This window comes from Acipenser ruthenus, chromosome 5 (genome assembly GCF_902713425.1).
Source record: "Acipenser ruthenus chromosome 5, fAciRut3.2 maternal haplotype, whole genome shotgun sequence".
NCBI classification, from domain to species: domain Eukaryota; kingdom Metazoa; phylum Chordata; class Actinopteri; order Acipenseriformes; family Acipenseridae; genus Acipenser; species Acipenser ruthenus.
In genome coordinates, this window is record NC_081193.1 from 51,320,721 (window position 1) to 51,334,591 (window position 13,871).

At 40.4% G+C, this 13,871-nt stretch overlaps 1 protein-coding gene across 2 annotated transcripts in view; it reads right to left on the minus strand.

Annotated features, from left to right (window-relative positions):
* LOC117402355 (E3 ubiquitin-protein ligase rnf8) overlaps positions 1-13,871 on the minus strand; it is a 64,060-nt gene that overhangs the window by 28,279 nt on the left and 21,910 nt on the right. The window lies entirely within an intron of this gene.

The following is a 13,871-nucleotide window of genomic DNA, read 5'->3' on the forward strand; positions in this document are numbered from 1 at the left end:
CAGTATATGAAGGATGTGCAAATGCAGATGTCAAAGGCTGCGATTTGGCCGCAGCAGCTACTATGTTTTGGAGGTACTGCTTCGGCGCTACATTGAAGGGGTCTGTATAATACTACGATTTTTAATAAATAAATACATGATGGATACTCCCTGAACGTTTATGAAATAGTTCAATACCATGTTTTTTGTTGTTTATTTTTTTAATGAAGTAATGGTTTGTAATACTGTATTTCACTGACAGTTTATTGTGGCATTGACATACTACAATCTCTGAGCCGGGTTGCTTAGTAACCAATTTAGAAACTGAAACTGCCGCATAAACTTGATATTACCAAATTTATATATTACATCATTATATTGCACATTGTGCTTATAAAGACCCTGTGCTTGCACTGTATTTTTTTCTGAAAAAACTAAAACTAAAAACAAATTACTAGTACCGGTAGTGATTAATGCAAAACTCTATAAACCTTAATTTTATACATGAATACGAAAATATCTGTACCTCCAAATAACAGTTGATCTCTGTTTATCACGGGATGGGATGGGATTTTTTTTTTTTTTTTTTTTTTTTGACAGGACAGCATGGGACAGGAATTTTTTAAAAAAAGTTACGGGACAGGAAAAATTTGGACAGGACAGGATGGGACAGGACTGAAGTTTCATTCTCATGTCACTCTACTGTACTGTGCTTGTTAACCATTAATGATTAACTAATGACTTAAAAGTATGTACTTGTATTACAGTTAACGTGTTGTGTTTTTAGTTTTGGCAAGTGATATTTTCAGAATCATATCTTACTGAATTAAAATAGAATTCTACATAGCTGTTTTCTATAGTAAGATAAAGTGGAGAAAAAAATAGCAAATATATTAAAGATTACTTTTAAATGATTACTTTTAAATGATTACAAGTTTTTACAAAGGAGGATACGGACAACATGCCCCACATGTCGACCTGTTCCAATCCAGTTTTAAATAACTTTAGCATAACAGAGGCAGATTTCCATTACACGAGAGTAGATGTTAAAACTTCATGCTGATTTGAACTCGGCTCTCGCCAAGATAAGCACCAACTAAGACGTAGCTTTACAGTAAACTAATGTGAGCCATATGTTTCTCCATCCATTTACGTTTCCTTCCATATGATGATGTAGATATCCTTCTGTCTGGTGTTAATGGCTGAAGTGTAATGCTGGCTCCAGGGATCAGCTTATTTTGCCTCCCTGGCACATCAGCACACACAACGGCTGCGATGCTGGCTCCGGGGATCAACCACAGTGCGGCCTCCCCAGCGCATCAGCATGACAACCGTCTGGATTGAGCTAAGTAGGGTACATCTCTGGGGTTTTCAAGTGGGCACCTTCCATCCTCAGTGTTTCGTCGACTAGCCCACGACACCTCAAGAGGGCTCGACGGTGATTCTGGCGTCCCAGCATCACCCCCCTCCGTCCCCCACTCAACTGAGCCCAGCTTACTTACCTGTACATCAGCGTTTCTTTCTTTCTATTCTTTCTACAGAAGTGTTAAAGGGACTAGGAGCTTTTAAAATAAACAAATCCCCTGGGCCGGATGAGATCCTCCCAATAGTACTCAAAGAAATGAAAGATGTTATTTACAAACCGCTAACCAAGATCATGCAACAGTCTCTTGAAACAGGGGTTGTACCGACAGACTGCAGAATTGCAAACGTAATACCGATCCACAAAAAGGGAGACAAAATCCAACCAGGTAACTGCAGACCAATAAGCCTGACTTCTATTATATGTAAACTTATGGAAACTATAATAAGATCCAAAATGGAAAAGTACCTATATGGTAACAGTATCCTGGGAGACAGTCAGCACGGTTTTAGGAAAGGGAGATCATGTCTAACTAACCTGCTTGATTTTTTTGAGGATGCAACATCAACAGTGGACAATTGCAAAGCATATGACATGGTTTATTTAGATTTCCAGAAAGCTTTTGACAAAGTCCCACATAAAAGATTAATTCTCAAACTGAACGCAGTAGGGATTCAAGGAAATGCATGCACATGGATTAGGGAGTGGTTAACATGTAGAAAACAGAAAGTACTGATTAGAGGAGAAACCTCAAAATGAAGGGAGGTAACCAGTGGTGTACCACAGGGATCAGTATTAGGTCCTCTGCTATTCCTAATCTACATTGAAGATATAGATTCTGGTATAGTAAGCAAACTTGTTATATTTGCAGATGACACAAAAATAAGAGGAGTGACAAACACTGTTGCAGCAGCAAAGGTCATTCAAAATGATCTAGACAGCATTCAGAATGGGGCAGACACATGGCAAATTACATTTAATAGAGAAAAGTGTAAGGTACTGCACGCAGGCAATATAAATGTGCATTACATATATCATATGGGAGATACTGAAATTGAAGGAATCTATGAAAAAGACCTCAGAGTTTATGTTGACTCAGAAATGTCTATCTATATAGACAATGTTGGAAAGCTATAAAAAAAAAAGCCAACAAAATGCATGGATATATTGTGAAAAGTGTTGAAAGGGAAAATGTTAAAACTTTACAATGCATTAGTAAGGGCTCACCTAGAATATTGTGTTCAGTTCTGGTCACCTCGTTACAAAAAGGATATTGCTGCTCTAGAAAGATTGCAAAAAAGAGCGACCAGAATTATCCCGGGTTTAAAAGGCATGTCCTATGCAGACAGGCCAAAAAGAATTGAATCTGTTCAGTCTTGAACAAAGAAGACTACAAGGCGATCTGATTCAAGCATTAAAAATTCTAAAAGGTATTGACAATGTCGACCCAGGGGACTTTTTTGACCTGAAAAAAGAAACAAGGACCAGGGGTCTCAAATGGAGATTAGATAAAGAGGCATTCAGAACAGAAAATTGGATGCACTTTTTTACACAGAGAATTGTGAGGGTCTGCAACCAACTCCCCAGTAATGTTGTTGAAGCTGACACCCTGGGATCCTTCAAGAAGCTGCTTGAGATTCTGGGATCAATAAGCTACTAACGACCAAACAAGCAAGATGGGCCGAATGGCCTCCTCTCGTTTGTAAACTTTCTTATGTTCTTATACAAAATACAGTATGTTCCTTTAAAGTAAGATCACGTATTATTGTAACGCATGTGGGGTCTGTGGCGTGCAGAAGCGCTTGGAGTGGGAGGGGCTGTGTTTCACATCGATCCAGCAGCCTATGGGCGACGGGCACGGAACGCAGGAACTGCTGGTGATTGGCCGTGGAGTGGGATGAGGTGGGACTGACTAGTGCTGGAGACCAGTGACAGGGGGAGTGTTTGTTGTTGTGAAGCAGAGAGAGAGACACATAAACATACAGAATATTTCCACTCTGAGGTTCCTTTTTAGTTCCACCCTGAGATTTCTTTTTTTGTTTTAAGCGACGTACATCGTGTCCCACAGCGACCTGTTAATTGTTGGTTATCCTTTGTTAAATTGTCTTTGATCATTTATTATTGTAATAAATAAAGATCGAGTTTGGACCTGAATCGACTGAAGGATCATTCTCATTTTTGTTACATTATCATAACCCTGGTTCCCTGGAATAGGAATATTAACCATTACAAAATGGGTGTTTCATTCCAAACTGAAAATTCTATACCATTGCCATTTTCCTCAAAGATTGCGACCATGAACGGCGCAACCTCGAAGTTAACCCTTTGCAGTCCTATGTCGGACCAGGTCCGACATTACAATTTTTCCTTTCCGGTCCAATGTCAGGCCCTGTCCGACATCATCAAAAAGACGTAAAACACAGGTCTCTACTTGTTTTTTCTCCGGAAAAAGTTGAGAAAACCATTCAATGGCTGAATGAGACCATTAGGAGCTGAGAGAAGCCAAAAAAAAGGGGCGGATCTGAGCAATACACATACCCCCAGCACCACAGAGATAACACGGACATAAACAAACAAGATAGCTGCTTCTGCATGCAGCACGCAAAGAATATCACGGACATTTGCAGAGCTTTTTGAGATATTATAGTAATAAAATAATGACTTGGATCACATTATTGACGAGGTGATAAAACGAGTGTACAGGAGATGATTTATCGGTATGAACGACTATGAAGAGGTATGTGAAAAACAGTGGGGCTGGAGATGCAGTACTGAGTGTCCTGTTGATATGCAGTGCCTTTTAAACCTATTTTACTGTGAAAAAAAATAGTTTTAAAACAGCACGTCTAAAATAAACTGTGTGTGCCTGAGACGCGCTGAATAAATGGACCGCAAAGGGTTAATGGTTAATATTCCTACTTCAGGGAACCAGGGTTATGATGATAAACTAACGTTCCCTTTCAAGTAGGGAATATTAACTATTACAAATGGGTGAGTATACACAAGCTGTCACAAGGATATGGTATACAACCCAATTGCAAGCTAGAACCGCTTCTGTCACAGTAATGTTCCATAATGAAAACATTAAGATGGACTCACCTCCAATGTTCTATTGTGAGGGTAGACTGGGAAGCCGCCCTCAGTACTCTTGTGCCAAAACCAGGATTCTGCGGATCCATGACATTCAGCCGATAGAACCTGGCAAACGTATGGGAGGAAGCCCACACCACTGCACTGCATATGTCCTGGATGGATGCACCGTGGAACAATGCCCATGAAGTTGCCTGACCCTTGGTGGAATGGCCGGTGAGCTTCTCAGATGAGGGCAGATTGGCCAGTTCATATGCAGTCTGTACTGTGCCTGTTAACCATTAATGATTAATGTGAAACGCCGAGATGGTCTTCGGCATGAAAGCTGGGTTAGTACGAAGGGTGAAAGAATTAGACAAGCTTTCGAAATTGAAAGTGCTTGCATTTCACTCGCTTAGCGGAGGTAATTGCAAGCAAGAAAGACAAACATTTTAGCTCAGCTGAACGCATGGGCTCAAATGCAGGTTTTGTCAGTGCATTAAGCACTACATTTAACCTCCAGCGAGAAACTAAATCCTTCACCGGTGGCCTAAGTCGCCGGTTGCCTTTAAAAAATTGCTCCTCCAGGAAATGAGCTCCTGGGGACAGGGGTTTCGCTGTCGCTCGTCACTCTCATAATTTGCGATTGTTTTTTTGAAAGTGAAGATTAAAAAAAAAAAAAGTGGAATAGTCACTAGTGACGATCGTTTCTGTTTGTACTATAAAAGAAAATCCCTTTTGTTAAAGTCACACACAAGGTCTCTCTCTTCAGAAGAAGGGATCGCTAAACCATAGAGTCATTGCTGCTGTTGAGATCAGCGCCTCAGCCTCTCGAATTCATTGACTCTGCAACGTTCTCATGGCGTGGTAGGCAACGTAAATGCAGTCAGCCATTCAGCGCCTCAGTTTCATGTTGCGTGTCAGTTACTATGGTAACCCTGACCGCTTTGTGAAGCTGTACTAGGTGCTGCTGTAGCTTTCAGCCTCACATTATTATTTGCAATCTGACAGCTTCTGCTGCTGTGCTTTCACTACAGAGAGTTCTGCTCAAACCTTTACATCCGCAGTGAAAGCGGTAAGCTTGTGCGAGCGAATTTAAAAACAAAACTGTTAGCCAATACTGTAAAATGTCGCAGAAGAAAATACTAGTTTTTTTCAGCGCGGCCACAGCAAAAGTGAAATAGAATAAACAGAACAAGTTGTAGAAAATGAAGACTTGGATTCAGAACACCAGACAAAAAAAGAACAAAGTTCACAAGCGTCAGATAAAAGAAAAAGAAAACAAGTAGCAAAGTTTCAGCCTTGTTGGAAAATTCTGTTTCCATGGATTGTATATAATATTCTAACAATGTTTTTTTTTTTCTTTTTATTGTAAAAGACATACAAGTACACGAAAACACTCAGTAAACAATTACATTTTTAATGTTATTGTATGCCATAGACTGGTAGATTTTAGCTGAAGCGTTAACAAAATTCTGAAATATTGTACTTTAATTTGAAATGAATATAGAAATAAGTTTGTTGGTTATGAAATATTGACTTATTTGTGTACCATTGCCATATGAAATGTTGCAAAATAATTGCAAAAAATAAATAAATAAATCCTGGTATAAATACTTCATAATGCATTCTGTGTCTATATGTAGCTTTTCAGGGCAAATAAATCTGGTTCTTGAGTTTTAAAGTTCTAAAAGTTTATAGCTGTAAATGACCAATTTATTTAAACTGTAGAGCATTATTAAAATGGTTCAATTAAATCATTGTTTTGGTCAATACAGCAATTTAAGGTATACAATAAAAACAGGATTCATAACACCCTTGAAGACTTGAGCTGTGTGCCAGTAGTGACTACTGAATATCTGGAGTGACTAATGGTTTTAGAAAGGATTAGTCACTAGTGACTACAAAAATCTAGAACCCATGGGAAACCCTGCCTGGGGAGACAATCGATTTTTACATGGCACACCAAAAAGGCTGCCAAATAGACCTTCAAGGTAGAGGGAGATTTCCCCTCATAAAAAAGGTCCTGTAAAAATTGCAGTATAACTGCCATAGGGCATGTCGTGGGTTCGAAGCCACGAGCCAAACACCACATCTGAAACACACCTCACTTGTAACAATACTGAGAACGAGTACAGGTTGCCCTGGCACTTTGTAGGGTGTTGATCACCCTGTTTGATAACCCCAGACGGCTCAAATGCAGCTAATCAGGGGCCAAACCAGGAGCTGCAGGCTGGATGGGTTGGGGTGCCACAGGGTACCCTGCGACCGACTGAACAGGTTGTGGCACCTGTGACGCTGCCTAGTGCTACGCTTAGGTGTAGATGAGCCAACAGTTTCCACCAGCAGAGCTCCTGCAGACAGAATTTTGACACTGTCAAGAGCCTGTTGCAATTCGCCACCAGCTGGCAAACCGTGCGGTTGAACCAGAGCTACAGTGGGTGCATATGTAGAAGATCCAGTGGGAGGGTATTCGATTCTGCTGCCATCAAACCCAAAAGCCTCTGGAAAGCCACTACTGGAAATGCGCTGCCGAATTCAAACAACTCTAGACAGGCGGTTACTCTCTGTCTTCTGACAGGATGGCCAGCATGAGCTCAGAGTTCAAGCGCACCCCCAGATAGGTGACTATCTGGGACAGCGCTAGTTGACTCTTTGCATCGTTCACTTTCAAGCCTAACTGATGTAGGTGGTTAGTGACGAGTTCTGTGTGCTTGTACACTTGTGCTGGAGACCCTGCGCAGATGAGCCAGTCATCCAGATAGTTGGCTTCCATGCATTTTGTGAAAACGCGTAGTGTGAAAACACGCGGCTTCCATGCATTTTGTGAAAATGGCCCATTTCTGCAGCATGACTGCTACCTCCTGTGTCACCGGAGTGAAAGCTTGGGGATCTTTGACAGATGTTCTTGTCACACCCTGGAATGGAGAGAGTAACCAGTTTGCACCATATTGAGAACCCAGGGATGAGTCGCAGTTAGTGTATGTGGTGAATCAACAGGAGTGCCCAACTGCGTGTCAGCCATTGGCTAATTCTAAATTCGTGGATGAAAATAGAAAAAGCCTGCTTCAAAAAGCCTTTGTAATAGCACTGCAGAAGCAGGACTAAAACAGCATCAAGCTGCTAGTAGGAACGCCTACAATAGCTGCTCGGAATTTTTCAATACTTACCTTGTAAGAATGGAAAACAGAAACATATACACACACCGGTGGAAACGAAAGCAAAACCACATGGTCCACAAAATATTCCTATAATTTTTTACATGTAATAAATATGACAATATTTACAGAAAAATATACCTATATTTTTTTGATATACTTCAACTGGAGGAACGGAAGGAAGGAACGGCTAATCAAGCCACAGGCTTCCCACGGCACACAAGGCCGCAGTGGGACTTAACCAGCACAGACTAATAAAAGAAAAACAGCTTGAAATACTATTAAACTTCAGTGATTCTGTAAAATATATATAGCACTTAAAAGCAAGTTAAAAAGCGCTAACAACAGGTATATAGAGAAGAAAAGATACACTTCTGTCTCGAGTAATCAGCACGGCTGAAAAAAGAAAATGGTGACGATTGTAGGGTGCGCTGCTGTTTTGTGGCTGCAGGGCAGAGCCTCAGCCCCCACCGCTTTGTGTTTAGTGCTTGTAGTTTGGCAACCTTACCTCAGAAATTCAAACCCAATATATCTATAGAAAGGTCTTTAGTAGCTGTTTCCAATTATAGTGTATTTTATTGTGGAATGTATTATATGTTTTTTATATAAATTGCACCGCCCAAAAAATTGAAAAGTGTATAATAAATATTTTTAAAAACTGCCAATTTCGACCCCTTTCCAAGTTAATTATCAGCATATGACAGATGCTAAATTATGAGCATTTCAAATAAAAAAAAAAAATCAGATTTCAAATATCTTCTAATACTGAGGAGCTCCAAGATTTTGTCCAAGCCATGGTCTGTATGCCAAAATTCCCCAAAACTGCCCTATTTTCAGAACTGTCTATTTCATGTAAAATAGTATGACCAGTTTGTGTTTAGCACTTGTAGTTAGTTTGGTAGAAATTAAAACCCAATATATCTACAGAAATGTATAAAAGTAACTGTTTCCAATGGTACGATGTGGTATACTTAATTGCGAGATGTATTTTATATCAGAGCTACACACGGTTTTATAATGCATGGTTCTTTACGAAAAACAGACTCCGAAAAGGCAAATGCAGACCAGCTCAAAGACTTTCCAAAAACTGAGAATGGAAACATTACCCTGTTTGTGATAAAAGTATATTTATTTATGAATATAGCAGTCACAAAAATAAATACATACTACACAAGACATTGAGTATTTTATTTTATTCAAAAACAAGCAACTTACAACTAGTATTGGTACAAATAATTGTGCACACTAAATACATAAAAATACAAAAAACACTCGGTCATGACAAAACTTTGATAGCAAGATTTTTATTTTCAAAACTAGAATAAATAAAATCGGGCTGCAAATATCAGGTTTTACTGCAAACACGTTACATTTTGTAACATATACAAGATAATGACAAGTAAACTATTTACAGAAACAATGCCTATGTAGTATGATGTCAGGAGGGTAGAACAGTGAAAGAGAAAACATGCAACAATAATAACAACAATAATAATAATGACCATCCACCCTTTCACACACACACAGAAACTAAGAAAATATAGAAAAAGTAAAACTAGTAATAATAATAAAATGACTCGACAGTTGTTTAGGCATCAGATGCAGGGGATTTTGCCAGTGTCCATCTCCTGAGGAGAAAAGTCTGCAAAAACATGATCAAATAAATACATAAAAACAAATAAAAAATAAAAAAATATATGAGATGCTGGTACAGTAGTAGTCTTGTCTCTCTCTATGAATCTAGTACCTAGACTAAAGTAATCTCCTGCAAGCACGCACACACACAAAAATAGACACAGACTGAGAAAGAAAAAAAAAACATTCAACGCGTTTTTTTAAAAAGTGGAATAAAGTAAAAAAATAAACAAAAGACGACAGCTAGTTAGTCCAAGTACTCACCTTTCAAATGAGTTGTACATCAGCACTTTAACTGGAGACACAGACGTCATGGCACGATTCATCAATAAACTCCGTGTAAAATGGTGGTGCCTGGGGACGCGTCTTTTGTAAATATAATATTATACATCCCACCCATCCTAGCCCTAAACCAATTAAATGGAGACATGGCCGGTAGTCATGGCTGTGACCCACACACAAAAAAAAACAAGATGATTGAATTTGACAGCCGAGATATGAAATTAAAAGCTTATGGATACTATATCGATTTTAGAGCACTCCGGCAGCTAAGGTATACAAAATTCAAAATATGCGCTGGTAGATGCGTTTCCTGTGCATCACTTTGTTGACGTGTATCACCAAAATTTGCACGTAGGAATACAGTACCTAGCCTTATTCAAATGACAAGGCTCAGAAACACTGATTTGTGTCCCCCGCGGCTTTTTTTTGCTGTGAGACATCTCGGAAGAGAGAGCCCGTCATCAGTGCTTAAGCGCCGAAATTAGAATGGCTCGGCACCAAAGCGTTAAAGAGAAATATATATTCCCTACTTGAAATGGAACTTTCATTTCTCTTCATCTGGGATAGTCTTCAGTTTCATACAATATTAATTAATAAATAAATAAATAAATAAATAAATAAATAAATACATAAAATCAGATGGTCCGATAATCTTATTTGAAAGCATAGGCATGCAATATCTGTTTATTACCGTATTAATGTTTATTTTTTATTATTATTATTTCCAAAAGAGCCTAGTTTTACACATCTGGGGCAATCCCGAGAATAATTCAAACTCAGATCGGTAATTCAAAGTAGCCTCACTTCGACATGAAGGGGTTTATTTATTTATTTATGTACTAATATTGTATTAAACTGAAGATCATCCTGTGTGTCACAAGGCGAAGCGGAGTGCCTCCAACCCCTGATAAGTCTGAATATTGGGCGTATACGAAAACCTCAAGGGCCTTATTGCATTTATAATCCAGGTCAAACAGTGGAATTGAAAAAAAAAAGAAATACAAATTATTTTAGGGAAAAAATGTTGTTTATTAAATATTCTTACACCAATAAAGGGACCAAAAAAGTAGTCCCATTTATAACTTTGAACTACACACCAAGTAAAGCCGAGTAAATGTATTTAATTGAAACATGTAAAAGTAAATATTTATTTTTGATGTGTTGAATTGTACATTGCCAATGAAAAGATCCGCCAGGATGCAGTGTTGACACAGCACCGAAATCATTTTTTTTTTCTCTCTGTGCAGTCATTACTTTTTCAAGGTCCGTGTCGCAGAGGGGTGGATAATGTGCAGAAGAGTCTTTGTATTTTTCTGTAGCATTTACAAACTGCTAAAAAAACACTACTTAACCCCTTCTCTGCTACAGACAATTTTTGAATTTGGGACTCTCCTGGTTTACATCAAAATTACTCTGTTCCTTTTCAGGTACCCCTGGCAAACTATATATATATTTTTTTGTCAGACTGAAGTTTCTATTGGTGCCAAGTTTTTGTGGTTTATTTGAACATGCGACCAGAAAATCCAGCTATTATTGTAAACAAAATGCAACTTTTTCATAAAATGTATTATACCTGCATCACATTTAGTCCCTAAAATGCTAAGAATGGTGTAAGAATGTAGACATTGTTAAAATGCTGGATGTGCCTGTACCTGTGTGGAAATCTTTTAATTGGTTTTGGGTGGTTTACATGCTCTAGACAGATACCAGGCCACTTTTAATTTGCCACTGAAAAATGCAGCCTATGGTCTATTGTACCCACCCTGATTTCAAATGGCCACTACTCCACCAAATAATGATTTCCATTACACGAGAGTAGATGTTAAAACTTCATGCCGATTTGAACTCGGCTCTCGCCAAGATAAGCACCAACTAAGACGTAGCTTTACAGTAAACTAATGTGATCCATCTGTGTCTCTGTCCATTTGCGTTTCCTTCCGTATGATGATGTAGATCTCCTTCTGTCTGGTGTTGATGGCTGAAGTGTAAGGGATCCGCTTATTTGCCTCCCTGGCGCATCAGCACACACAACGGCTGCGATGCTGGTTCCGGGGACCAACCACAATGCGGTCTCCCCAGCGCATCAGCATGACAACCGTCTGGATTGAGCTAAGTAGGGTACATCTCTGGGGTTTTCAAGTGGGCACTTTCCATCCTCAGTGTTTCGTCGACTAGCCCACGACACCTCAAGAGGGCTCGACGGCGATTCTGGCGTCCCAGCATCACCCCCTTCCGTCCCCCATTCAACTCAGCCCAGCATACTTACCTGTACATCATCGTTTCTTTCTTTCTATTGTGCTTGAGATCCCCAGCCAGAATCTTTCCGTCTCAACCACAGCCAATTGCTGCTCCTCTCTGCTGCTTCAGATAAGTTCTTCACTGTGCGACGCAAATCTTGGCCACTGAATCCGATGTCTCTGAGAAATCGGGTTGTAGAGTGTGCCACAAATCCTCGACAACCCACCTCCACTGGGTAAACCCGGACTCTCCATCCTCGCTGTTACGCTTCAGTGGCTAGTTGAGCATACCGCAGTTTCTTCCTCTCATACGCCTCATCTACAGCATCCTCCCATGGCACTGTTAACTCTACCAGGTGAACAAGGCGTGCTGATCCAGACCACAAGACAATATCTGGTCGAAGGTTAGTGGTGGCAATCTCAGGTGGAAAAATAAGCCGTTGACCAACATCTGCCAGCATTTTCCAGTCTCTAGCAGCTTCCAGTTGTCCTGGGCGAGGATTGGTTTTAACACCTTTTCTTGGTGGTTGCTCTCCTGGGCGGAGGAATGTTGTCATTTGTGTGTAATGTTTTGATGGAACAGGTGGCAACTTATTGGTCATGTTACGCTTGTCTTCCAATGCCAAGGCCAGACATCGCAGCACCTGATCATGGCGCCAAGTAAACCGTACTTGGCTAAGAGCCACCTTACATCCTGTCAAAATGTGCCTTAATGTTGCAGGTGATGAACACAAAGGACATGAGGGATCCTCTCCTACCCAGAGGTTTAGGTTCTGTGGTTATGGGAGAACATCATATGTTGACCTGATGAAGAAACTGATCCTGCTCTGTTCCATTGACCATAGGTCTTGCCAGCCAATCTTGCGTTGTTCCACACTCTCCCATCTCATCCATTCTCCCTGCTTGGCTTGGGAAATGGCCTTTACGCACCTCATCCTCTCCTCCTGCTTTTGCACCTCGTTGACTACCAGCTTCCTCCGTTGAGCTGGGTCTGCCTTGTGCCATGTAGGAGGAACTGTACTGAGACCAAGACCCCCTCTTCCATGCTGAACTTGCCCTATGATATCACCAATTCGAAGGGCAGCCTTAGCATCCTCCACAGCTTTCTTTGCCGCCCACTTTTTTCCAGTTTTCAACACAGGTGCTGCCTCCCTTACGCATTTATCGCGTGACTCTACTAATGTCATTTCCAGTCTGACCTTGGCGCACTTAAACTCCTCGGTTAGAGCAGAGACTGGTAGCTGCAGTATTCCTTTACCGTAAAGTCCCACTCTGCTGAGGCAGCGTGGAACTCCCAACCATTTCCTGATGTATGAACTGATTAAAGCTTCTAGCTTCTCTACTGTTGTCAAAGAAACCTCGTACACAGTCAGTGGCCACAGCAACCTCGGCAGTAGACCAAACTGAAAGCACCAGAGTTTTAGTTTACCTGGTAGAGCGCAGCTGTCTATGCTCTTCAACCCTTCCACTGCTTGTTGTCTAACTTCTCCCACACGAACTGTGTCCTTTAGATCCCCGTCGTACCATCCTTACGCATGTCGCGTGACTCTACTAATGTCATTTCCAGTCGGACCTTGGCGCACTTAAACTCCTCGGTTAGAGCGGAGACTGGTAGCAGCAGTATAAGTACATATTTTCTGAAACTGCACAAGATAAGAATTTTATAAATGGGTAACATGACCTTATGCGTCAATGGGGTGTTACCCACAATCCTTCTGCAATTTGAGGTAATGTCACTGCATATCGTAAAAGTCACTTTTTCCCTCATATTTGGACCTGTGAATCTAACAGCTTTTGTTCTGTTAAAAAGACAGTGTTTCTGAATTGCTTTGAGTGTCCTGAATTCAGAAATACCAAATATGTGCACCTTTCTATAGTATGTCAGGCGTTTATAGGTCCTAGACTGAGACAAGGTCACTTTGAACTGTCCACTTTGAAAAACGCAGCCAATGGTCTATTGTACCCACCCTGATTTCAAATGGCCACTACTCCATCAAAGAATAAGATAAGTATATATAGAAGTACACATTTTCGGAAACTGCACAAGATAAGGATTTTAAAAATGGGGTTCTGGGGTTTAGTCGTTCTAGTACTCTATTTACCGTGTGGTACCTTTCAAAACACTCCTCCAAACAGAGGCTTGGCTGA